Raw genomic sequence first — 25,396 nt, forward strand, 5'->3', positions numbered from 1 at the left:
GAAATGCAATGATTAATAAAAAAAACTATCTGTTAGCACCTGGGAATAGCAGATGCTGTAAGTTTTTGTTGCATCACTTTACTTTAATCTGCAACTGACAAGCTTGTATGTGAAGTGTACAGATTAAATAGAAATATTTTAGTACCAGGGAATAGCAGGTGCTGTAAGATTGTATTGCATCCCTTTAATTTATGTTCAAGCTATCATGTTCAAATTTGAAGTGCAGTGAATAATTAACTCAAACTATCTGTTAGCACCTGGGAATAGCAGATGCTGTAAGTTTTTTTTGCATCACTTTCATTTACTCTCCAACTCACATGCCTGAATGTGAAGTGCAGTGATTCATCAAAAAACTATATGTTAGCACCTTGGACTACGAGATGCTGTAAGCTTCTCTTGCATCACTTTAATTTACTGTCAAGATGACATGCTAGGATGTGAAATGCAGTGGTTAATAAAAAAAACTATCTGTTAGCACCTGGGAATAGCAGATGCTGTAAGTTTTTTTTGCATCACTTTCATTTACTCTCCAACTCACATGCCTGAATGTGAAGTGCAGTGATTCATCAAAAAACTGTCTTTTAGTGCCTCCGTATACCAGATGTTGTAAGCTTTTATTGCATCATTTAATTTACATTCAAGATAACATTCTAGAATGTCAAGTGCAGGGATTAATAAAAAAAATTGTCAGATTGGTCTTTGATCATATTTGCTATGATTAGGCAATTTGAGCAAGTGTTTAAGGCTTACGGCCACACCAGCTTGAGAATGCCCAATCTCATCTGACCTTGGAAGCTAAGCAAGTTTGGGCCTGGATAGTACTGAGGTGGGACCCTACCTAGGAATACCAGGTGCTGTAAGCTTTTCTTGCATCACTTTAATTTACTTTCAAGCTGACATGCTCAAATGTGAAGTGCAGTGATTAATAAAAAAAAACTATCTATTAGCACCTGGGAAAAGTAGATGCTGTAAGTTTTTTTTGCATCACTTTCATTTACTCTCCAACTCACATGCCTGAATGTGAAGTGCAGTAAATCATCAAAAAACTGTCTGTTAGCACCTTGGACTACGAGATGCTGTAATCTTCTCTTGCATCACTTTAATTTACTTTCAAGCTGACATGCACAAATGTGAAGTGCAGTGATTAATAAAAAAACTATCTGTTAGCACCTGGGAATAGCAGATGCTGTAAGTTTTTGTTGCATCACTTTACTTTAATCTGCAACTGACAAGCTTGTATGTGAAGTGTACAGATTAAATAGAAATATTTTAGTACCAGGGAATAGCAGGTGCTGTAAGATTGTATTGCATCCCTTTAATTTATGTTCAAGCTATCATGTTCAAATTTGAAGTGCAGTGAATAATTAATGCCTCCGTATACCAGCTCCGTATTGTAAGCTTTTATTGCATCATTTAATTACATTCAAGATAACATTCTAGAATGTCAAGTGCAGGGATTAATAAAAAAAATTGTCAGATTGGTCTTTGATCATATTTGCTATGATTAGGCAATTTGAGTAAGTGTTTAAGGCTTACGGCCACACCAGCTTGAGAACGCCCAATCTCATCTGACCTTGGAAGCTAAGCAAGTTTGGGCCTGAATAGTACTGAGGTGGGACCCTACCTAGGAATACCAGGTGCTGTAAGCTTTTCTTGCATCACTTTAATTTACTTTCAAGCTGACATGCTCAAATGTGAAGTGCAGTGATTAATTAAAAAAACTATCTGTTAGCACCTGGGAATAGCAAATGCTGTAAGTTTTTGTTGCATCACTTTACGTTAATCTGCAACTGACAAGCTTGTATGTGAAGTGTACAGATTAAATAGAAATATTTTAGTACCAGGGAATAGCAGGTGCTGTAAGATTGTATTGCGTCCCTTTAATTTATGTTCAAGCTATCATGTTCAAATTTGAAGTGCAGTGAATAATTAACTCAAACTATCTGTTAGCACCTGGGAATAGCAGATGCTGTAAGTTTTTTTTGCATCACTTTCATTTACTCTCCAACTCACATGCCTGAATGTGAAGTGCAGTGATTCATCAAAAAACTGTCTGTTAGTGCCTCCGTATACCAGATGTTGTAAGCTTTTATTGCATCATTTAATTTACATTCAAGACAACATTCTAGAATGTCAAGTGCAGGGATTAATAAAAAAAATTGTCAGATTGGTCTTTGATCATATTTGCTATGATTAGGCAATTTGAGTAAGCGTATAAGGCTTACGGCCACACCATCTTGAGAACGCCCAATCTCATCTGACCTTGGAAACTAAGCAAGTTTGGGCCTGGATAGTACTGAGGTGGGACCCTACCTAGGAATACCAGGTGCTGTAAGCTTTTCTTGCATCACTTTAATTTACTTTCAAGCTGACATGCTCAAATGTGAAGTGCAGTGATTAATAAAAAAAACTATCTGTTAGCACCTGGGAATAGCCGATGCTGTAAGTTTTTTTTGCATCACTTTCATTTACTCTCCAACTCACATGCCTGAATGTGAAGTGCAGTTATTCATCAAAAAACTGTCTTTTAGTGCCTCTGTATACCAGATGTTGTAAGCTTTTATTGCATCATTTAATTTACATTCAAGATAACATTCTAGGATGTCAAGTGCAGGGATTAATAAAAAAAATTGTCAGATTGGTCTTTGATCATATTTGCTATGATTAGGCAATTTGAGTAAGTGTTTAAGGCTTACGGCCACACCAGCTTGAGAACGCCCAATCTCATCTGACCTTGGAAGCTAAGCAAGGTTGGGCCTGGATAGTACTGAGGTGGGACCCTACCTATGTATACCAGGTGCTGTAATCTTCTCTTGCATCACTTTAATTTACTTTCAAGCTGACATGCACAAATGTGAAGTGCAGTGATTAATAAAAAAAACTATCTGTTAGCACCTGGGAATAGCAGATGCTGTAAGTTTTTTTTGCATCACTTTCATTTACTCTCCAACTCACATGCCTGAATGTGAAGTGCAGTGATTCATCAAAAAACTATATGTTAGCACATTGGACTACGAGATGCTGTAAGCTTCTCTTGCATCACTTTAATTTACTGTCAAGATGACATGCTAGGATGTGAAATGCAGTGATTAATTAAAAAAACTATCTGTTAGCACCTGGGAATAGCAGATGCTGTAAGTTTTTGTTGCATCACTTTACTTTAATCTGCAACTGACAAGCTTGTATGTGAAGTGTACAGATTAAATAGAAATATTTTAGTACCAGGGAATAGCAGGTGCTGTAAGATTGTATTGCATCCCTTTAATTTATGTTCAAGCTATCATGTTCAAATTTGAAGTGCAGTGAATAATTAACTCAAACTATCTGTTAGCACCTGGGAATAGCAGATGCTGTAAGTTTTTTTTGCATCACTTTCATTTACTCTCCAACTCACATGCCTGAATGTGAAGTGCAGTGATTCATCAAAAAACTGTCTTTTAGTGCCTCCGTATACCAGATGTTGTAAGCTTTTATTGCATCATTTAATTTACATTCAAGATAACATTCTAGAATGTCAAGTGCAGGGATTAATAAAAAAAATTGTCAGATTGGTCTTTGATCATATTTGCTATGATTAGGCAATTTGAGCAAGTGTTTAAGGCTTACGGCCACACCAGCTTGAGAATGCGCAATCTCATCTGACCTTGGAAGCTAAGCAAGTTTGGGCCTGGATAGTACTGAGGTGGGACCCTACCTAGGAATACCAGGTGCTGTAAGCTTTTCTTGCATCACTTTAATTTACTTTCAAGCTGACATGCTCAAATGTGAAGTGCAGTGATTAATAAAAAAAAACTATCTATTAGCACCTGGGAAAAGTAGATGCTGTAAGTTTTTTTTGCATCACTTTCATTTACTCTCCAACTCACATGCCTGAATGTGAAGTGCAGTAAATCATCAAAAAACTGTCTGTTAGCACCTTGGACTACGAGATGCTGTAATCTTCTCTTGCATCACTTTAATTTACTTTCAAGCTGACATGCACAAATGTGAAGTGCAGTGATTAATAAAAAAACTATCTGTTAGCACCTGGGAATAGCAGATGCTGTAAGTTTTTGTTGCATCACTTTACTTTAATCTGCAACTGACAAGCTTGTATGTGAAGTGTACAGATTAAATAGAAATATTTTAGTACCAGGGAATAGCAGGTGCTGTAAGATTGTATTGCATCCCTTTAATTTATGTTCAAGCTATCATGTTCAAATTTGAAGTGCAGTGAATAATTAGTGCCTCCGTATACCAGCTCCGTATTGTAAGCTTTTATTGCATCATTTAATTACATTCAAGATAACATTCTAGAATGTCAAGTGCAGGGATTAATAAAAAAAATTGTCAGATTGGTCTTTGATCATATTTGCTATGATTAGGCAATTTGAGTAAGCGTATAAGGCTTACGGCCACACCAGCTTGAGAACGCCCAATCTCATCTGACCTTGGAAACTAAGCAAGTTTGGGCCTGGATAGTACTGAGGTGGGACCCTACCTAGGAATACCAGGTGCTGTAAGCTTTTCTTGCATCACTTTAATTTACTTTCAAGCTGACATGCTCAAATGTGAAGTGCAGTGATTAATAAAAAAAACTATCTGTTAGCACCTGGGAATAGCAGATGCTGTACGTTTTTTTTGCATCACTTTCATTTACTCTCCAACTCACATGCCTGAATGTGAAGTGCAGTGATTCATCAAAAAACTGTCTGTTAGTGCCTCCGTATACCAGATGTTGTAAGCTTTTATTGCATCATTTAATTTACATTCAAGATACCATTCTAGAATGTCAAGTGCTGGGATTAATAAAAAAAATTGTCAGATTGGTCTTTGATCATATTTGCTATGATTAGGCAATTTGAGTAAGCGTATAAGGCTTACGGCCACACCAGCTTGAGAACGCCCAATCTCATCTGACCTTGGAAACTAAGCAAGTTTGGGCCTGGATAGTACTGAGGTGGGACCCTACCTAGGAATACCAGGTGCTGTAAGCTTTTATTGCATCACTTTAATTTACTTTCAAGATGACATGCTAGGATGTGAAGTGCAGTGATTAATTAAAAAAACTATCTGTTAGCACCTGGGAATAGCAGATGCTGTAAGTTTTTTTTGCATCACTTTCATTTACTCTCCAACTCACATGCCTGAATGTGAAGTGCAGTTATTCATCAAAAAAATATCTGTTAGCACCATGGACTACGAGATGCTGTAATCTTCTCTTGCATCACTTTAATTTACTGTCAAGATGACATGCTAGGATTTGAAGTGCAGTGATTAATTAAAAAAAATATCTGTTAGCACCTGGGAATAGCAGATGCTGTAAGTTTTTGTTGCATCACTTTACTTTAATCTGCAACTGGCAAGCTTGTATGTGAAGTGTACAGATTAAATAGAAATCTTTTAGTACCAGGGAATAGCAGGTGCTGTAAGATTGTATTGCATCCCTTTAATTTATGTTCAAGCTATCATGTTCAAATTTGAAGTGCAGTGAATAATTAACTCAAACTATCTCTTAGCACCTGGGAATAGCAGATGCTGTAAGTTTTTTTTGCATCACTTTCATTTACTCTCCAACTCACATGCCTGAATGTGAAGTGCAGTGATTCATCAAAAAACTGTCTGTTAGTGCCTCCGTATACCAGATGTTGTAAGCTTTTATTGCATCATTTAATTTACATTCAAGATAACATTCTAGAATGTCAAGTGCAGGGATTAATAAAAAAAATTGTCAGATTGGTCTTTGATCATATTTGCTATGATTAGGCAATTTGAGTAAGTGTTTAAGGCTTACGGCCACACCAGCTTGAGAACGCCCAATCTCATCTGACCTTGGAAGCTAAACAAGTTTGGGCCTGGATAGTCCTGAGGTGGGACCCTACCTAGGAATACCAGGTGCTGTAAGCTTTTCTTGCATCACTTTAATTTACTTTCAAGCTGACATGCTCAAATGTGAAGTGCAGTGATTAATAAAAAAAACTATCTGTTAGCACCTGGGAATAGCAGATGCTGTAAGTTTTTTTTGCATCACTTTCATTTACTCTCCAACTCACATGCCTGAATGTGAAGTGCAGTTATTCATCAAAAACTATCTGTTAGCACCTTGGACTACGAGATGCTGTAAGCTTCTCTTGAATCACTTTAATTTACTGTCAAGATGACATGCTAGGATGTGAAATGCAGTGATTAATTAAAAAAACTATCTGTTAGCACCTGGGAATAGCAGATGCTGTAAGTTTTTGTTGCATCACTTTACTTTAATCTGCAACTGACAAGCTTGTATGTGAAGTGTACAGATTAAATAGAAATATTTTAGTACCAGGGAATAGCAGGTGCTGTAAGATTGTATTGCATCCCTTTAATTTATGTTCAAGCTATCATGTTCAAATTTGAAGTGCAGTGAATAATTAACTCAAACTATCTGTTAGCACCTGGGAATAGCAGATGCTGTAAGTTTTTTTTGCATCACTTTCATTTACTCTCCAACTCACATGCCTGAATGTGAAGTGCAGTGATTCATCAAAAAACTGTCTGTTAGTGCCTCCGTATACCAGATGTTGTAAGCTTTTATTGCATCATTTAATTTACATTCAAGATAACATTCTAGAATGTCAAGTGCAGGGATTAATAAAAAAAATTGTCAGATTGGTCTTTGATCATATTTGCTATGATTAGGCAATTTGAGTAAGTGCTTAAGGCTTACGGCCACACCAGCTTGAGAACGTCCAATCTCATCTGACCTTGGAAGCTAAGCAAGTTTGGGCCTGGATAGTACTGAGGTGGGACTCTACCTAGGAATACCAGGTGCTGTAAGCTCTTCTTGCATCACTTTAATTTACTTTCAAGCTGACATGCTCAAATGTGAAGTGCAGTGATTAATAAAAAAAAACTATCTGTTAGCACCTGGGAATAGCCGATGCTGTAAGTTTTTTTTGCATCACTTTCATTTACTCTCCAACTCACATGCCTGAATGTGAAGTGCAGTTATTCATCAAAAACTATCTGTTAGCACCTTGGACTACGAGATGCTGTAAGCTTCTCTTGAATCACTTTAATTTACTGTCAAGATGACATGCTAGGATGTGAAATGCAGTGATTAATTAAAAAAACTATCTGTTAGCACCTGGGAATAGCAGATGCTGTAAGTTTTTGTTGCATCACTTTACTTTAATCTGCAACTGACAAGCTTGTATGTGAAGTGTACAGATTAAATAGAAATATTTTAGTACCAGGGAATAGCAGGTGCTGTAAGATTGTATTGCATCCCTTTAATTTATGTTCAAGCTATCATGTTCAAATTTGAAGTGCAGTGAATAATTAACTCAAACTATCTGTTAGCACCTGGGAATAGCAGATGCTGTAAGTTTTTTTTGCATCACTTTCATTTACTCTCCAACTCACATGCCTGAATGTGAAGTGCAGTGATTCATCAAAAAACTGTCTGTTAGTGCCTCCGTATACCAGATGTTGTAAGCTTTTATTGCATCATTTAATTTACATTCAAGATAACATTCTAGAATGTCAAGTGCAGGGATTAATAAAAAAAATTGTCAGATTGGTCTTTGATCATATTTGCTATGATTAGGCAATTTGAGTAAGTGTTTAAGGCTTACGGCCACACCAGCTTGAGAACGTCCAATCTCATCTGACCTTGGAAGCTAAGCAAGTTTGGGCCTGGATAGTACTGAGGTGGGACTCTACCTAGGAATACCAGGTGCTGTAAGCTCTTCTTGCATCACTTTAATTTACTTTCAAGCTGACATGCTCAAATGTGAAGTGCAGTGATTAATAAAAAAAAACTATCTGTTAGCACCTGGGAATAGCCGATGCTGTAAGTTTTTTTTGCATCACTTTCATTTACTCTCCAACTCACATGCCTGAATGTGAAGTGCAGTTATTCATCAAAAATCTATCTGTTAGCACCTTGGACTACGAGATGCTGTTAAGCTTCTCTTGCATCACTTTAATTTACTTTCAAGATGACATGCTAGGATGTGAAGTGCAGTGTTTAATTAAAAAAACTATCTGTTAGCACCTGGGAATAGCAGATGCTGTAAGTTTTTGTTGCATCACTTTACTCTAATCTGCAACTGACAAGCTTGTATGTGAAGTGTACAGATTAAATAGAAATATTTTAGTACCAGGGAATAGCAGGTGCTGTAAGACTGTATTCCATCCCTTTAATTTATGTTCAAGCTATCATGTTCAAATTTGAAGTGCAGTGAATAATTAACTCAAACTATCTGTTAGCACCTGGGAATAGCAGATGCTGTAAGTTTTTTTTGCATCACTTTCATTTACTCTCCAACTCACATGCCTGAATGTGAAGTGCAGTGATTCATCAAAAAACTGTCTGTTAGTGCCTCCGTATACCAGATGTTGTAAGCTTTTATTGCATCATTTAATTTACATTCAAGATAACATTCTAGAATGTCAAGTGCAGGGATTAATAAAAAAAATTGTCAGATTGGTCTTTGATCATATTTGCTATGATTAGGCAATTTGAGTAAGTGTTTAAGGCTTACGGCCACACCAGCTTGAGAACGCCCAATCTCATCTGACCTTGGAAGCTAAACAAGTTTGGGCCTGGATAGTACTGAGGTGGGACTCTACCTAGGAATACCAGGTGCTGTAAGCTCTTCTTGCATCACTTTAATTTACTTTCAAGCTGACATGCTCAAATGTGAAGTGCAGTGATTAATAAAAAAAAACTATCTGTTAGCACCTGGGAATAGCCGATGCTGTAAGTTTTTTTTGCATCACTTTCATTTACTCTCCAACTCACATGCCTGAATGTGAAGTGCAGTTATTCATCAAAAAAATATCTGTTAGCACCATGGACTACGAGATGCTGTAATCTTCTCTTGCATCACTTTAATTTACTGTCAAGATGACATGCTAGGATTTGAAGTGCAGTGATTAATTAAAAAAAATATCTGTTAGCACCTGGGAATAGCAGATGCTGTAAGTTTTTGTTGCATCACTTTACTTTAATCTGCAACTGACAAGCTTGTATGTGAAGTGTACAGATTAAAAAGAAATCTTTTAGTACCAGGGAATAGCAGGTGCTGTAAGATTGTATTGCATCCCTTTAATTTATGTTCAAGCTATCATGTTCAAATTTGAAGTGCAGTGAATATTTAACTCAAACTATCTGTTAGCACCTGGGAATAGCAGATGCTGTAAGTTTTTTTTGCATCACTTTCATTTACTCTCCAACTCACATGCCTGAATGTGAAGTGCAGTGATTCATCAAAAAACTGTCTGTTAGTGCCTCCGTATACCAGATGTTGTAAGCTTTTATTGCATCATTTAATTTACATTCAAGATAACATTCTAGAATGTCAAGTGCAGGGATTAATAAAAAAAATTGTCAGATTGGTCTTTGATCATATTTGCTATTATTAGGCAATTTGAGTAAGTGTTTAAGGCTTACGGCCACACCAGCTTGAGAACGCTCAATCTCATCTGACCTTGGAAGCTAAACAAGTTTGGGCCTGGATAGTACTGAGGTGGGACCCTACCTAGGAATACCAGGTGCTGTAAGCTTTTCTTGCATCACTTTAATTTACTTTCAAGCTGACATGCTCAAATGTGAAGTGCAGTGATTAATAAAAAAAACTATCTGTTAGCACCTGGGAATAGCAGATGCTGTAAGTTTTTTTTGCATCACTTTCATTTACTCTCCAACTCACATGCCTGAATGTGAAGTGCAGTGATTCATCAAAAAACTGTCTGTTAGTGCCTCCGTATACCAGATGTTGTAAGCTTTTATTGCATCATTTAATTTACATTCAAGATAACATTCTAGAATGTCAAGTGCAGGGATTAATAAAAAAAATTGTCAGATTGGTCTTTGATCATATTTGCTATGATTAGGCAATTTGAGTAAGTGTTTAAGGCTTATGGCCACACCAGCTTGAGAACGTCCAATCTCATCTGACCTTGGAAGCTAAGCAAGTTTGGGCCTGGATAGTACTGAGGTGGGACTCTACCTAGGAATACCAGGTGCTGTAAGCTCTTCTTGCATCACTTTAATTTACTTTCAAGCTGACATGCTCAAATGTGAAGTGCAGTGATTAATAAAAAAAAACTATCTGTTAGCACCTGGGAATAGCCGATGCTATAAGTTTTTTTTGCATCACTTTCATTTACTCTCCAACTCACATGCCTGAATGTGAAGTGCAGTTATTCATCAAAAATCTATCTGTTAGCACCTTGGACTACGAGATGCTGTTAAGCTTCTCTTGCATCACTTTAATTTACTTTCAAGATGACATGCTAGGATGTGAAGTGCAGTGATTAATTAAAAAAACTATCTGTTAGCACCTGGGAATAGCAGATGCTGTAAGTTTTTGTTGCATCACTTTACTCTAATCTGCAACTGACAAGCTTGTATGTGAAGTGTACAGATTAAATAGAAATCTTTTAGTACCAGGGAATAGCAGGTGCTGTAAGACTGTATTCCATCCCTTTAATTTATGTTCAAGCTATCATGTTCAAATTTGAAGTGCAGTGAATAATTAACTCAAACTATCTGTTAGCACCTGGGAATAGCAGATGCTGTAAGTTTTTTTTGCATCACTTTCATTTACTCTCCAACTCACATGCCTGAATGTGAAGTGCAGTGATTCATCAAAAAACTGTCTGTTAGTGCCTCCGTATACCAGATGTTGTAAGCTTTTATTGCATCATTTAATTTACATTCAAGATAACATTCTAGAATGTCAAGTGCAGGGATTAATAAAAAAAATTGTCAGATTGGTCTTTGATCATATTTGCTATGATTAGGCAATTTGAGTAAGTGTTTAAGGCTTACGGCCACACCAGCTTGAGAACGTCCAATCTCATCTGACCTTGGAAGCTAAGCAAGTTTGGGCCTGGATAGTACTGAGGTGGGACTCTACCTAGGAATACCAGGTGCTGTAAGCTCTTCTTGCATCACTTTAATTTACTTTCAAGCTGACATGCTCAAATGTGAAGTGCAGTGATTAATAAAAAAAAACTATCTGTTAGCACCTGGGAATAGCCGATGCTGTAAGTTTTTTTTGCATCACTTTCATTTACTCTCCAACTCACATGCCTGAATGTGAAGTGCAGTTATTCATCAAAAAAATATCTGTTAGCACCATGGACTACGAGATGCTGTAATCTTCTCTTGCATCACTTTAATTTACTGTCAAGATGACATGCTAGGATTTGAAGTGCAGTGATTAATTAAAAAAAATATCTGTTAGCACCTGGGAATAGCAGATGCTGTAAGTTTTTGTTGCATCACTTTACTTTAATCTGCAACTGACAAGCTTGTATGTGAAGTGTACAGATTAAAAAGAAATCTTTTAGTACCAGGGAATAGCAGGTGCTGTAAGATTGTATTGCATCCCTTTAATTTATGTTCAAGCTATCATGTTCAAATTTGAAGTGCAGTGAATAATTAACTCAAACTATCTGTTAGCACCTGGGAATAGCAGATGCTGTAAGTTTTTTTTGCATCACTTTCATTTACTCTCCAACTCACATGCCTGAATGTGAAGTGCAGTGATTCATCAAAAAACTGTCTGTTAGTGCCTCCGTATACCAGATGTTGTAAGCTTTTATTGCATCATTTAATTTACATTCAAGATAACATTCTAGAATGTCAAGTGCAGGGATTAATAAAAAAAATTGTCAGATTGGTCTTTGATCATATTTGCTATGATTAGGCAATTTGAGTAAGCGTATAAGGCTTACGGCCACACCAGCTTGAGAACGCCCAATCTCATCTGACCTTGGAAACTAAGCAAGTTTGGGCCTGGATAGTACTGAGGTGGGACCCTACCTAGGAATACCAGGTGCTGTAAGCTTTTATTGCATCACTTTAATTTACTTTCAAGATGACATGCTAGGATGTGAAGTGCAGTGATTAATTAAAAAAACTATCTGTTAGCACCTGGGAATAGCAGATGCTGTAAGTTTTTTTTGCATCACTTTCATTTACTCTCCAACTCACATGCCTGAATGTGAAGTGCAGTTATTCATCAAAAACTATCTGTTAGCACCTTGGACTACGAGATGCTGTAAGCTTCTCTTGAATCACTTTAATTTACTGTCAAGATGACATGCTAGGATGTGAAATGCAGTGATTAATTAAAAAAACTATCTGTTAGCACCTGGGAATAGCAGATGCTGTAAGTTTTTGTTGCATCACTTTACTTTAATCTGCAACTGACAAGCTTGTATGTGAAGTGTACAGATTAAATAGAAATATTTTAGTACCAGGGAATAGCAGGTGCTGTAAGATTGTATTGCATCCCTTTAATTTATGTTCAAGCTATCATGTTCAAATTTGAAGTGCAGTGAATAATTAACTCAAACTATCTGTTAGCACCTGGGAATAGCAGATGCTGTAAGTTTTTTTTGCATCACTTTCATTTACTCTCCAACTCACATGCCTGAATGTGAAGTGCAGTGATTCATCAAAAAACTGTCTGTTAGTGCCTCCGTATACCAGATGTTGTAAGCTTTTATTGCATCATTTAATTTACATTCAAGATAACATTCTAGAATGTCAAGTGCAGGGATTAATAAAAAAAATTGTCAGATTGGTCTTTGATCATATTTGCTATGATTAGGCAATTTGAGTAAGTGTTTAAGGCTTACGGCCACACCAGCTTGAGAACGTCCAATCTCATCTGACCTTGGAAGCTAAGCAAGTTTGGGCCTGGATAGTACTGAGGTGGGACTCTACCTAGGAATACCAGGTGCTGTAAGCTCTTCTTGCATCACTTTAATTTACTTTCAAGCTGACATGCTCAAATGTGAAGTGCAGTGATTAATAAAAAAAAACTATCTGTTAGCACCTGGGAATAGCCGATGCTGTAAGTTTTTTTTGCATCACTTTCATTTACTCTCCAACTCACATGCCTGAATGTGAAGTGCAGTTATTCATCAAAAATCTATCTGTTAGCACCTTGGACTACGAGATGCTGTTAAGCTTCTCTTGCATCACTTTAATTTACTTTCAAGATGACATGCTAGGATGTGAAGTGCAGTGTTTAATTAAAAAAACTATCTGTTAGCACCTGGGAATAGCAGATGCTGTAAGTTTTTGTTGCATCACTTTACTCTAATCTGCAACTGACAAGCTTGTATGTGAAGTGTACAGATTAAATAGAAATATTTTAGTACCAGGGAATAGCAGGTGCTGTAAGACTGTATTCCATCCCTTTAATTTATGTTCAAGCTATCATGTTCAAATTTGAAGTGCAGTGAATAATTAACTCAAACTATCTGTTAGCACCTGGGAATAGCAGATGCTGTAAGTTTTTTTTGCATCACTTTCATTTACTCTCCAACTCACATGCCTGAATGTGAAGTGCAGTGATTCATCAAAAAACTGTCTGTTAGTGCCTCCGTATACCAGATGTTGTAAGCTTTTATTGCATCATTTAATTTACATTCAAGATAACATTCTAGAATGTCAAGTGCAGGGATTAATAAAAAAAATTGTCAGATTGGTCTTTGATCATATTTGCTATGATTAGGCAATTTGAGTAAGTGTTTAAGGCTTACGGCCACACCAGCTTGAGAACGCCCAATCTCATCTGACCTTGGAAGCTAAACAAGTTTGGGCCTGGATAGTACTGAGGTGGGACTCTACCTAGGAATACCAGGTGCTGTAAGCTCTTCTTGCATCACTTTAATTTACTTTCAAGCTGACATGCTCAAATGTGAAGTGCAGTGATTAATAAAAAAAAACTATCTGTTAGCACCTGGGAATAGCCGATGCTGTAAGTTTTTTTTGCATCACTTTCATTTACTCTCCAACTCACATGCCTGAATGTGAAGTGCAGTTATTCATCAAAAAAATATCTGTTAGCACCATGGACTACGAGATGCTGTAATCTTCTCTTGCATCACTTTAATTTACTGTCAAGATGACATGCTAGGATTTGAAGTGCAGTGATTAATTAAAAAAAATATCTGTTAGCACCTGGGAATAGCAGATGCTGTAAGTTTTTGTTGCATCACTTTACTTTAATCTGCAACTGACAAGCTTGTATGTGAAGTGTACAGATTAAAAAGAAATCTTTTAGTACCAGGGAATAGCAGGTGCTGTAAGATTGTATTGCATCCCTTTAATTTATGTTCAAGCTATCATGTTCAAATTTGAAGTGCAGTGAATATTTAACTCAAACTATCTGTTAGCACCTGGGAATAGCAGATGCTGTAAGTTTTTTTTGCATCACTTTCATTTACTCTCCAACTCACATGCCTGAATGTGAAGTGCAGTGATTCATCAAAAAACTGTCTGTTAGTGCCTCCGTATACCAGATGTTGTAAGCTTTTATTGCATCATTTAATTTACATTCAAGATAACATTCTAGAATGTCAAGTGCAGGGATTAATAAAAAAAATTGTCAGATTGGTCTTTGATCATATTTGCTATTATTAGGCAATTTGAGTAAGTGTTTAAGGCTTACGGCCACACCAGCTTGAGAACGCTCAATCTCATCTGACCTTGGAAGCTAAACAAGTTTGGGCCTGGATAGTACTGAGGTGGGACCCTACCTAGGAATACCAGGTGCTGTAAGCTTTTCTTGCATCACTTTAATTTACTTTCAAGCTGACATGCTCAAATGTGAAGTGCAGTGATTAATAAAAAAAACTATCTGTTAGCACCTGGGAATAGCAGATGCTGTAAGTTTTTTTTGCATCACTTTCATTTACTCTCCAACTCACATGCCTGAATGTGAAGTGCAGTGATTCATCAAAAAACTGTCTGTTAGTGCCTCCGTATACCAGATGTTGTAAGCTTTTATTGCATCATTTAATTTACATTCAAGATAACATTCTAGAATGTCAAGTGCAGGGATTAATAAAAAAAATTGTCAGATTGGTCTTTGATCATATTTGCTATGATTAGGCAATTTGAGTAAGTGTTTAAGGCTTATGGCCACACCAGCTTGAGAACGTCCAATCTCATCTGACCTTGGAAGCTAAGCAAGTTTGGGCCTGGATAGTACTGAGGTGGGACTCTACCTAGGAATACCAGGTGCTGTAAGCTCTTCTTGCATCACTTTAATTTACTTTCAAGCTGACATGCTCAAATGTGAAGTGCAGTGATTAATAAAAAAAAACTATCTGTTAGCACCTGGGAATAGCCGATGCTATAAGTTTTTTTTGCATCACTTTCATTTACTCTCCAACTCACATGCCTGAATGTGAAGTGCAGTTATTCATCAAAAATCTATCTGTTAGCACCTTGGACTACGAGATGCTGTTAAGCTTCTCTTGCATCACTTTAATTTACTTTCAAGATGACATGCTAGGATGTGAAGTGCAGTGATTAATTAAAAAAACTATCTGTTAGCACCTGGGAATAGCAGATGCTGTAAGTTTTTGTTGCATCACTTTACTCTAATCTGCAACTGACAAGCTTGTATGTGAAGTGTACAGATTAAATAGAAATCTTTTAGTACCAGGGAATAGCATGTGCTGTAAGACTGTATTCCATCCCTTTAATTTATGTTCAAGCTATCATGTTCAAATTTGAAGTGCAGTGAATAATTAACTCAAACTATCTGTTAGCACCTGGGAATAGCAGATGCTGTAAGTTTTTTTTGCATCACTTTCATTTACTCTCCAACTCACATGCCTGAATGTGAAGTGCAGTGATTCATCAAAAAACTGTCTGTTAGTGCCTCCGTATACCAGATGTTGTAAGCTTTTATTGCATCATTTAATTTACATTCAAGATAACATTCTAGAATGTCAAGTGCAGGGATTAATAAAAAAAATTGTCAGATTGGTCTTTGATCATATTTGCTATGATTAGGCAATTTGAGTAAGTGTTTAAGGCTTACGGCCACACCAGCTTGAGAACGTCCAATCTCATCTGACCTTGGAAGCTAAGCAAGTTTGGGCCTGGATAGTACTGAGGTGGGACTCTACCTAGGAATACCAGGTGCTGTAAGCTCTTCTTGCATCACTTTAATTTACTTTCAAGCTGACATGCTCAAATGTGAAGTGCAGTGATTAATAAAAAAAAACTATCTGTTAGCACCTGGGAATAGCCGATGCTGTAAGTTTTTTTTGCATCACTTTCATTTACTCTCCAACTCACATGCCTGAATGTGAAGTGCAGTTATTCATCAAAAAAATATCTGTTAGCACCATGGACTACGAGATGCTGTAATCTTCTCTTGCATCACTTTAATTTACTGTCAAGATGACATGCTAGGATTTGAAGTGCAGTGATTAATTAAAAAAAATATCTGTTAGCACCTGGGAATAGCAGATGCTGTAAGTTTTTGTTGCATCACTTTACTTTAATCTGCAACTGACAAGCTTGTATGTGAAGTGTACAGATTAAAAAGAAATCTTTTAGTACCAGGGAATAGCAGGTGCTGTAAGATTGTATTGCATCCCTTTAATTTATGTTCAAGCTATCATGTTCAAATTTGAAGTGCAGTGAATAATTAACTCAAACTATCTGTTAGCACCTGGGAATAGCAGATGCTGTAAGTTTTTTTTGCATCACTTTCATTTACTCTCCAACTCACATGCCTGAATGTGAAGTGCAGTGATTCATCAAAAAACTGTCTGTTAGTGCCTCCGTATACCAGATGTTGTAAGCTTTTATTGCATCATTTAATTTACATTCAAGATAACATTCTAGAATGTCAAGTGCAGGGATTAATAAAAAAAATTGTCAGATTGGTCTTTGATCATATTTGCTATTATTAGGCAATTTGAGTAAGTGTTTAAGGCTTACGGCCACACCAGCTTGAGAACGCCCAATCTCATCTGACCTTGGAAGCTAAACAAGTTTGGGCCTGGATAGTACTGAGGTGGGACCCTACCTAGGAATACCAGGTGCTGTAAGCTTTTCTTGCATCACTTTAATTTACTTTCAAGCTGACATGCTCAAATGTGAAGTGCAGTGATTAATAAAAAAAACTATCTGTTAGCACCTGGGAATAGCAGATGCTGTAAGTTTTTTTTGCATCACTTTCATTTACTCTCCAACTCACATGCCTGAATGTGAAGTGCAGTTATTCATCAAAAACTATCTGTTAGCACCTTGGACTACGAGATGCTGTAAGCTTCTCTTGAATCACTTTAATTTACTTTCAAGATGACATGCTAGGATGTGAAGTGCAGTGATTAATTAAAAAAACTATCTGTTAGCACCTGGGAATAGCAGATGCTGTAAGTTTTTGTTGCATCACTTTACTCTAATCTGCAACTGACAAGCTTGTATGTGAAGTGTACAGATTAAATAGAAATCTTTTAGTACCAGGGAATAGCATGTGCTGTAAGACTGTATTCCATCCCTTTAATTTATGTTCAAGCTATCATGTTCAAATTTGAAGTGCAGTGAATAATTAACTCAAACTATCTGTTAGCACCTGGGAATAGCAGATGCTGTAAGTTTTTTTTGCATCACTTTCATTTACTCTCCAACTCACATGCCTGAATGTGAAGTGCAGTGATTCATCAAAAAACTGTCTGTTAGTGCCTCCGTATACCAGATGTTGTAAGCTTTTATTGCATCATTTAATTTACATTCAAGATAACATTCTAGAATGTCAAGTGCAGGGATTAATAAAAAAAATTGTCAGATTGGTCTTTGATCATATTTGCTATGATTAGGCAATTTGAGTAAGTGTTTAAGGCTTACGGCCACACCAGCTTGAGAACGTCCAATCTCATCTGACCTTGGAAGCTAAGCAAGTTTGGGCCTGGATAGTACTGAGGTGGGACTCTACCTAGGAATACCAGGTGCTGTAAGCTCTTCTTGCATCACTTTAATTTACTTTCAAGCTGACATGCTCAAATGTGAAGTGCAGTGATTAATAAAAAAAAACTATCTGTTAGCACCTGGGAATAGCCGATGCTGTAAGTTTTTTTTGCATCACTTTCATTTACTCTCCAACTCACATGCCTGAATGTGAAGTGCAGTTATTCATCAAAAAAATATCTGTTAGCACCATGGACTACGAGATGCTGTAATCTTCTCTTGCATCACTTTAATTTACTGTCAAGATGACATGCTAGGATTTGAAGTGCAGTGATTAATTAAAAAAAATATCTGTTAGCACCTGGGAATAGCAGATGCTGTAAGTTTTTGTTGCATCACTTTACTTTAATCTGCAACTGACAAGCTTGTATGTGAAGTGTACAGATTAAAAAGAAATCTTTTAGTACCAGGGAATAGCAGGTGCTGTAAGATTGTATTGCATCCCTTTAATTTATGTTCAAGCTATCATGTTCAAATTTGAAGTGCAGTGAATAATTAACTCAAACTATCTGTTAGCACCTGGGAATAGCAGATGCTGTAAGTTTTTTTTGCATCACTTTCATTTACTCTCCAACTCACATGCCTGAATGTGAAGTGCAGTGATTCATCAAAAAACTGTCTGTTAGTGCCTCCGTATACCAGATGTTGTAAGCTTTTATTGCATCATTTAATTTACATTCAAGATAACATTCTAGAATGTCAAGTGCAGGGATTAATAAAAAAAATTGTCAGATTGGTCTTTGATCATATTTGCTATTATTAGGCAATTTGAGTAAGTGTTTAAGGCTTACGGCCACACCAGCTTGAGAACGCCCAATCTCATCTGACCTTGGAAGCTAAACAAGTTTGGGCCTGGATAGTACTGAGGTGGGACCCTACCTAGGAATACCAGGTGCTGTAAGCTTTTCTTGCATCACTTTAATTTACTTTCAAGCTGACATGCTCAAATGTGAAGTGCAGTGATTAATAAAAAAAACTATCTGTTAGCACCTGGGAATAGCAGATGCTGTAAGTTTTTTTTGCATCACTTTCATTTACTCTCCAACTCACATGCCTGAATGTGAAGTGCAGTTATTCATCAAAAAAATATCTGTTAGCACCATGGACTACGAGATGCTGTAATCTTCTCTTGCATCACTTTAATTTACTGTCAAGATGACATGCTAGGATTTGAAGTGCAGTGATTAATTAAAAAAAATATCTGTTAGCACCTGGGAATAGCAGATGCTGTAAGTTTTTGTTGCATCACTTTACTTTAATCTGCAACTGACAAGCTTGTATGTGAAGTGTACAGATTAAAAAGAAATCTTTTAGTACCAGGGAATAGCAGGTGCTGTAAGATTGTATTGCATCCCTTTAATTTATGTTCAAGCTATCATGTTCAAATTTGAAGTGCAGTGAATAATTAACTCAAACTATCTGTTAGCACCTGGGAATAGCAGATGCTGTAAGTTTTTTTTGCATCACTTTCATTTACTCTCCAACTCACATGCCTGAATGTGAAGTGCAGTGATTCATCAAAAAACTGTCTGTTAGTGCCTCCGTATACCAGATGTTGTAAGCTTTTATTGCATCATTTAATTTACATTCAAGATAACATTCTAGAATGTCAAGTGCAGGGATTAATAAAAAAAATTGTCAGATTGGTCTTTGATCATATTTGCTATTATTAGGCAATTTGAGTAAGTGTTTAAGGCTTACGGCCACACCAGCTTGAGAACGCCCAATCTCATCTGACCTTGGAAGCTAAACAAGTTTGGGCCTGGATAGTACTGAGGTGGGACCCTACCTAGGAATACCAGGTGCTGTAAGCTTTTCTTGCATCACTTTAATTTACTTTCAAGCTGACATGCTCAAATGTGAAGTGCAGTGATTAATAAAAAAAACTATCTGTTAGCACCTGGGAATAGCAGATGCTGTAAGTTTTTTTTGCATCACTTTCATTTACTCTCCAACTCACATGCCTGAATGTGAAGTGCAGTTATTCATCAAAAACTATCTGTTAGCACCTTGGACTACGAGATGCTGTAAGCTTCTCTTGAATCACTTTAATTTACTGTCAAGATGACATGCTAGGATGTGAAATGCAGTGATTAATTAAAAAAACTATCTGTTAGCACCTGGGAATAGCAGATGCTGTAAGTTTTTGTTGCATCACTTTACTTTAATCTGCAACTGACAAGCTTGTATGTGAAGTGTACAGATTAAATAGAAATATTTTAGTACCAGGGAATAGCAGGTGCTGTAAGATTGTATTGCATCCCTTTAATTTATGTTCAAGCTATCATGTTCAAATTTGAAGTGCAGTGAATAATTAACTCAAACTATCTGTTAGCACCTGGGAATAGCAGATGCTGTAAGTTTTTTTTGCATCACTTTCATTTACTCTCCAACTCACATGCCTGAATGTGAAGTGCAGTGATTCATCAAAAAACTGTCTGTTAGTGCCTCCGTATACCAGATGTTGTAAGCTTTTATTGCATCATTTAATTTACATTCAAGATAACATTCTAGAATGTCAAGTGCAGGGATTAATAAAAAAAATTGTCAGATTGGTCTTTGATCATATTTGCTATGATTAGGCAATTTGAGTAAGTGTTTAAGGCTTACGGCCACACCAACTTGAGAACGTCCAATCTCATCTGACCTTGGAAGCTAAGCAAGTTTGGGCCTGGATAGTACTGAGGTGGGACTCTACCTAGGAATACCAGGTGCTGTAAGCTCTTCTTGCATCACTTTAATTTACTTTCAAGATGACATGCTCAAATGTGAAGTGCAGTGATTAATAAAAAAAAACTATCTGTTAGCACCTGGGAATAGCCGATGCTGTAAGTTTTTTTTGCATCACTTTCATTTACTCTCCAACTCACATGCCTGAATGTGAAGTGCAGTTATTCATCAAAAATCTATCTGTTAGCACCTTGGACTACGAGATGCTGTTAAGCTTCTCTTGCATCACTTTAATTTACTTTCAAGATGACATGCTAGGATGTGAAGTGCAGTGATTAATTAAAAAAACTATCTGTTAGCACCTGGGAATAGCAGATGCTGTAAGTTTTTGTTGCATCACTTTACTCTAATCTGCAACTGACAAGCTTGTATGTGAAGTGTACAGATTAAATAGAAATCTTTTAGTACCAGGGAATAGCAGGTGCTGTAAGACTGTATTCCATCCCTTTAATTTATGTTCAAGCTATCATGTTCAAATTTGAAGTGCAGTGAATAATTAACTCAAACTATCTGTTAGCACCTGGGAATAGCAGATGCTGTAAGTTTTTTTTGCATCACTTTCGTTTACTCTCCAATTCACATGCCTGAATGTGAAGTGCAGTGATTCATCAAAAAACTGTCTGTTAGTGCCTCCGTATACCAGATGTTGTAAGCTTTTATTGCATCATTTAATTTACATTCAAGATAACATTCTAGAATGTCAAGTGCAGGGATTAATAAAAAAAATTGTCAGATTGGTCTTTGATCATATTTGCTATGATTAGGCAATTTGAGTAAGTGTTTAAGGCTTATGGCCACACCAGCTTGAGAACGTCCAATCTCATCTGACCTTGGAAGCTAAGCAAGTTTGGGCCTGGATAGTACTGATGTGGGACTCTACCTAGGAATACCAGGTGCTGTAAGCTCTTCTTGCATCACTTTAATTTACTTTCAAGCTGACATGCTCAAATGTGAAGTGCAGTGATTAATAAAAAAAAACTATCTGTTAGCACCTGGGAATAGCCGATGCTATAAGTTTTTTTTGCATCACTTTCATTTACTCTCCAACTCACATGCCTGAATGTGAAGTGCAGTTATTCATCAAAAATCTATCTGTTAGCACCTTGGACTACGAGATGCTGTTAAGCTTCTCTTGCATCACTTTAATTTACTTTCAAGATGACATGCTAGGATGTGAAGTGCAGTGATTAATTAAAAAAACTATCTGTTAGCACCTGGGAATAGCAGATGCTGTAAGTTTTTGTTGCATCACTTTACTCTAATCTGCAACTGACAAGCTTGTATGTGAAGTGTACAGATTAAATAGAAATCTTTTAGTACCAGGGAATAGCATGTGCTGTAAGACTGTATTCCATCCCTTTAATTTATGTTCAAGCTATCATGTTCAAATTTGAAGTGCAGTGAATAATTAACTCAAACTATCTGTTAGCACCTGGGAATAGCAGATGCTGTAAGTTTTTTTTGCATCACTTTCATTTACTCTCCAACTCACATGCCTGAATGTGAAGTGCAGTGATTCATCAAAAAACTGTCTGTTAGTGCCTCCGTATACCAGATGTTGTAAGCTTTTATTGCATCATTTAATTTACATTCAAGATAACATTCTAGAATGTCAAGTGCAGGGATTAATAAAAAAAATTGTCAGATTGGTCTTTGATCATATTTGCTATGATTAGGCAATTTGAGTAAGTGTTTAAGGCTTACGGCCACACCAGCTTGAGAACGTCCAATCTCATCTGACCTTGGAAGCTAAGCAAGTTTGGGCCTGGATAGTACTGAGGTGGGACTCTACCTAGGAATACCAGGTGCTGTAAGCTCTTCTTGCATCACTTTAATTTACTTTCAAGCTGACATGCTCAAATGTGAAGTGCAGTGATTAATAAAAAAAAACTATCTGTTAGCACCTGGGAATAGCCGATGCTGTAAGTTTTTTTTGCATCACTTTCATTTACTCTCCAACTCACATGCCTGAATGTGAAGTGCAGTTATTCATCAAAAAAATATCTGTTAGCACCATGGACTACGAGATGCTGTAATCTTCTCTTGCATCACTTTAATTTACTGTCAAGATGACATGCTAGGATTTGAAGTGCAGTGATTAATTAAAAAAAATATCTGTTAGCACCTGGGAATAGCAGATGCTGTAAGTTTTTTTTGCATCACTTTACTTTAATCTGCAACTGACAAGCTTGTATGTGAAGTGTACAGATTAAAAAGAAATCTTTTAGTACCAGGGAATAGCAGGTGCTGTAAGATTGTATTGCATCCCTTTAATTTATGTTCAAGCTATCATGTTCAAATTTGAAGTGCAGTGAATAATTAACTCAAACTATCTGTTAGCACCTGGGAATAGCAGATGCTGTAAGTTTTTTTTGCATCACTTTCATTTACTCTCCAACTCACATGCCTGAATGTGAAGTGCAGTGATTCATCAAAAAACTGTCTGTTAGTGCCTCCGTATACCAGATGTTGTAAGCTTTTATTGCATCATTTAATTTACATTCAAGATAACATTCTAGAATGTCAAGTGCAGGGATTAATAAAAAAAATTGTCAGATTGGTCTTTGATCATATTTGCTATGATTAGGCAATTTGAGTAAGCGTATAAGGCTTACGGCCACACCAGCTTGAGAACGCCCAATCTCATCTGACCTTGGAAACTAAGCAAGTTTGGGCCTGGATAGTACTGAGGTGGGACCCTACCTAGGAATACCAGGTGCTGTAAGCTTTTATTGCATCACTTTAATTTACTTTCAAGATGACATGCTAGGATGTGAAGTGCAGTGATTAATTAAAAAAACTATCTGTTAGCACCTGGGAATAGCAGATGCTGTAAGTTTTTTTTGCATCACTTTCATTTACTCTCCAACTCACATGCCTGAATGTGAAGTGCAGTTATTCATCAAAAACTATCTGTTAGCACCTTGGACTACGAGATGCTGTAAGCTTCTCTTGAATCACTTTAATTTACTGTCAAGATGACATGCTAGGATGTGAAATGCAGTGATTAATTAAAAAAACTATCTGTTAGCACCTGGGAATAGCAGATGCTGTAAGTTTTTGTTGCATCACTTTACTTTAATCTGCAACTGACAAGCTTGTATGTGAAGTGTACAGATTAAATAGAAATATTTTAGTACCAGGGAATAGCAGGTGCTGTAAGATTGTATTGCATCCCTTTAATTTATGTTCAAGCTATCATGTTCAAATTTGAAGTGCAGTGAATAATTAACTCAAACTATCTGTTAGCACCTGGGAATAGCAGATGCTGTAAGTTTTTTTTGCATCACTTTCATTTACTCTCCAACTCACATGCCTGAATGTGAAGTGCAGTGATTCATCAAAAAACTGTCTGTTAGTGCCTCCGTATACCAGATGTTGTAAGCTTTTATTGCATCATTTAATTTACATTCAAGATAACATTCTAGAATGTCAAGTGCAGGGATTAATAAAAAAAATTGTCAGATTGGTCTTTGATCATATTTGCTATGATTAGGCAATTTGAGTAAGTGTTTAAGGCTTACGGCCACACCAGCTTGAGAACGTCCAATCTCATCTGACCTTGGAAGCTAAGCAAGTTTGGGCCTGGATAGTACTGAGGTGGGACTCTACCTAGGAATACCAGGTGCTGTAAGCTCTTCTTGCATCACTTTAATTTACTTTCAAGCTGACATGCTCAAATGTGAAGTGCAGTGATTAATAAAAAAAAACTATCTGTTAGCACCTGGGAATAGCCGATGCTGTAAGTTTTTTTTGCATCACTTTCATTTACTCTCCAACTCACATGCCTGAATGTGAAGTGCAGTTATTCATCAAAAATCTATCTGTTAGCACCTTGGACTACGAGATGCTGTTAAGCTTCTCTTGCATCACTTTAATTTACTTTCAAGATGACATGCTAGGATGTGAAGTGCAGTGTTTAATTAAAAAAACTATCTGTTAGCACCTGGGAATAGCAGATGCTGTAAGTTTTTGTTGCATCACTTTACTCTAATCTGCAACTGACAAGCTTGTATGTGAAGTGTACAGATTAAATAGAAATATTTTAGTACCAGGGAATAGCAGGTGCTGTAAGACTGTATTCCATCCCTTTAATTTATGTTCAAGCTATCATGTTCAAATTTGAAGTGCAGTGAATAATTAACTCAAACTATCTGTTAGCACCTGGGAATAGCAGATGCTGTAAGTTTTTTTTGCATCACTTTCATTTACTCTCCAACTCACATGCCTGAATGTGAAGTGCAGTGATTCATCAAAAAACTGTCTGTTAGTGCCTCCGTATACCAGATGTTGTAAGCTTTTATTGCATCATTTAATTTACATTCAAGATAACATTCTAGAATGTCAAGTGCAGGGATTAATAAAAAAAATTGTCAGATTGGTCTTTGATCATATTTGCTATGATTAGGCAATTTGAGTAAGTGTTTAAGGCTTACGGCCACACCAGCTTGAGAACGCCCAATCTCATCTGACCTTGGAAGCTAAACAAGTTTGGGCCTGGATAGTACTGAGGTGGGACTCTACCTAGGAATACCAGGTGCTGTAAGCTCTTCTTGCATCACTTTAATTTACTTTCAAGCTGACATGCTCAAATGTGAAGTGCAGTGATTAATAAAAAAAAACTATCTGTTAGCACCTGGGAATAGCCGATGCTGTAAGTTTTTTTTGCATCACTTTCATTTACTCTCCAACTCACATGCCTGAATGTGAAGTGCAGTTATTCATCAAAAAAATATCTGTTAGCACCATGGACTACGAGATGCTGTAATCTTCTCTTGCATCACTTTAATTTACTGTCAAGATGACATGCTAGGATTTGAAGTGCAGTGATTAATTAAAAAAAATATCTGTTAGCACCTGGGAATAGCAGATGCTGTAAGTTTTTGTTGCATCACTTTACTT

The 25,396-nt window shown here is 36.7% G+C and overlaps 30 pseudogenes; all 30 read left to right on the forward strand.

Annotated features, from left to right (window-relative positions):
- The first annotated feature begins 744 nt into the window (after positions 1–744).
- Positions 745–863, forward strand: LOC145647350 (5S ribosomal RNA; annotated as a pseudogene).
- A 667-nt stretch (positions 864–1,530) lies between these two features.
- On the forward strand, positions 1,531–1,649 carry LOC145645996 (5S ribosomal RNA; annotated as a pseudogene).
- Positions 1,650–2,219: 570 nt separating this feature from the next.
- Positions 2,220–2,338, forward strand: LOC145649408 (5S ribosomal RNA; annotated as a pseudogene).
- A 352-nt stretch (positions 2,339–2,690) lies between these two features.
- LOC145643819 (5S ribosomal RNA) lies at positions 2,691–2,809 on the forward strand (annotated as a pseudogene).
- Positions 2,810–3,600: 791 nt separating this feature from the next.
- On the forward strand, positions 3,601–3,719 carry LOC145649230 (5S ribosomal RNA; annotated as a pseudogene).
- Positions 3,720–4,386: 667 nt separating this feature from the next.
- Positions 4,387–4,505, forward strand: LOC145648699 (5S ribosomal RNA; annotated as a pseudogene).
- A 352-nt stretch (positions 4,506–4,857) lies between these two features.
- On the forward strand, positions 4,858–4,976 carry LOC145648701 (5S ribosomal RNA; annotated as a pseudogene).
- A 791-nt stretch (positions 4,977–5,767) lies between these two features.
- Positions 5,768–5,886, forward strand: LOC145649543 (5S ribosomal RNA; annotated as a pseudogene).
- Positions 5,887–6,676: 790 nt separating this feature from the next.
- Positions 6,677–6,795, forward strand: LOC145647784 (5S ribosomal RNA; annotated as a pseudogene).
- Positions 6,796–7,586: 791 nt separating this feature from the next.
- On the forward strand, positions 7,587–7,705 carry LOC145647785 (5S ribosomal RNA; annotated as a pseudogene).
- A 793-nt stretch (positions 7,706–8,498) lies between these two features.
- On the forward strand, positions 8,499–8,617 carry LOC145646995 (5S ribosomal RNA; annotated as a pseudogene).
- Positions 8,618–9,409: 792 nt separating this feature from the next.
- Positions 9,410–9,528, forward strand: LOC145648355 (5S ribosomal RNA; annotated as a pseudogene).
- Positions 9,529–9,880: 352 nt separating this feature from the next.
- LOC145648647 (5S ribosomal RNA) lies at positions 9,881–9,999 on the forward strand (annotated as a pseudogene).
- Positions 10,000–10,792: 793 nt separating this feature from the next.
- Positions 10,793–10,911, forward strand: LOC145647786 (5S ribosomal RNA; annotated as a pseudogene).
- Positions 10,912–11,703: 792 nt separating this feature from the next.
- On the forward strand, positions 11,704–11,822 carry LOC145648702 (5S ribosomal RNA; annotated as a pseudogene).
- Positions 11,823–12,612: 790 nt separating this feature from the next.
- LOC145647788 (5S ribosomal RNA) lies at positions 12,613–12,731 on the forward strand (annotated as a pseudogene).
- Positions 12,732–13,524: 793 nt separating this feature from the next.
- Positions 13,525–13,643, forward strand: LOC145646996 (5S ribosomal RNA; annotated as a pseudogene).
- Positions 13,644–14,435: 792 nt separating this feature from the next.
- LOC145648356 (5S ribosomal RNA) lies at positions 14,436–14,554 on the forward strand (annotated as a pseudogene).
- A 352-nt stretch (positions 14,555–14,906) lies between these two features.
- Positions 14,907–15,025, forward strand: LOC145648648 (5S ribosomal RNA; annotated as a pseudogene).
- Positions 15,026–15,818: 793 nt separating this feature from the next.
- LOC145647789 (5S ribosomal RNA) lies at positions 15,819–15,937 on the forward strand (annotated as a pseudogene).
- A 792-nt stretch (positions 15,938–16,729) lies between these two features.
- LOC145647180 (5S ribosomal RNA) lies at positions 16,730–16,848 on the forward strand (annotated as a pseudogene).
- Positions 16,849–17,638: 790 nt separating this feature from the next.
- On the forward strand, positions 17,639–17,757 carry LOC145647790 (5S ribosomal RNA; annotated as a pseudogene).
- A 792-nt stretch (positions 17,758–18,549) lies between these two features.
- LOC145647181 (5S ribosomal RNA) lies at positions 18,550–18,668 on the forward strand (annotated as a pseudogene).
- A 791-nt stretch (positions 18,669–19,459) lies between these two features.
- On the forward strand, positions 19,460–19,578 carry LOC145647182 (5S ribosomal RNA; annotated as a pseudogene).
- Positions 19,579–20,368: 790 nt separating this feature from the next.
- LOC145647049 (5S ribosomal RNA) lies at positions 20,369–20,487 on the forward strand (annotated as a pseudogene).
- Positions 20,488–21,280: 793 nt separating this feature from the next.
- Positions 21,281–21,399, forward strand: LOC145649770 (5S ribosomal RNA; annotated as a pseudogene).
- Positions 21,400–22,192: 793 nt separating this feature from the next.
- On the forward strand, positions 22,193–22,311 carry LOC145647791 (5S ribosomal RNA; annotated as a pseudogene).
- A 792-nt stretch (positions 22,312–23,103) lies between these two features.
- On the forward strand, positions 23,104–23,222 carry LOC145648703 (5S ribosomal RNA; annotated as a pseudogene).
- A 790-nt stretch (positions 23,223–24,012) lies between these two features.
- On the forward strand, positions 24,013–24,131 carry LOC145647792 (5S ribosomal RNA; annotated as a pseudogene).
- A 793-nt stretch (positions 24,132–24,924) lies between these two features.
- On the forward strand, positions 24,925–25,043 carry LOC145646997 (5S ribosomal RNA; annotated as a pseudogene).
- Positions 25,044–25,396: the final 353 nt, after the last annotated feature.

This window comes from Electrophorus electricus, chromosome 13 (genome assembly GCF_041902795.1).
Source record: "Electrophorus electricus isolate QZ-2024a chromosome 13, ASM4190279v1, whole genome shotgun sequence".
Lineage (NCBI taxonomy): Eukaryota > Metazoa > Chordata > Actinopteri > Gymnotiformes > Gymnotidae > Electrophorus > Electrophorus electricus.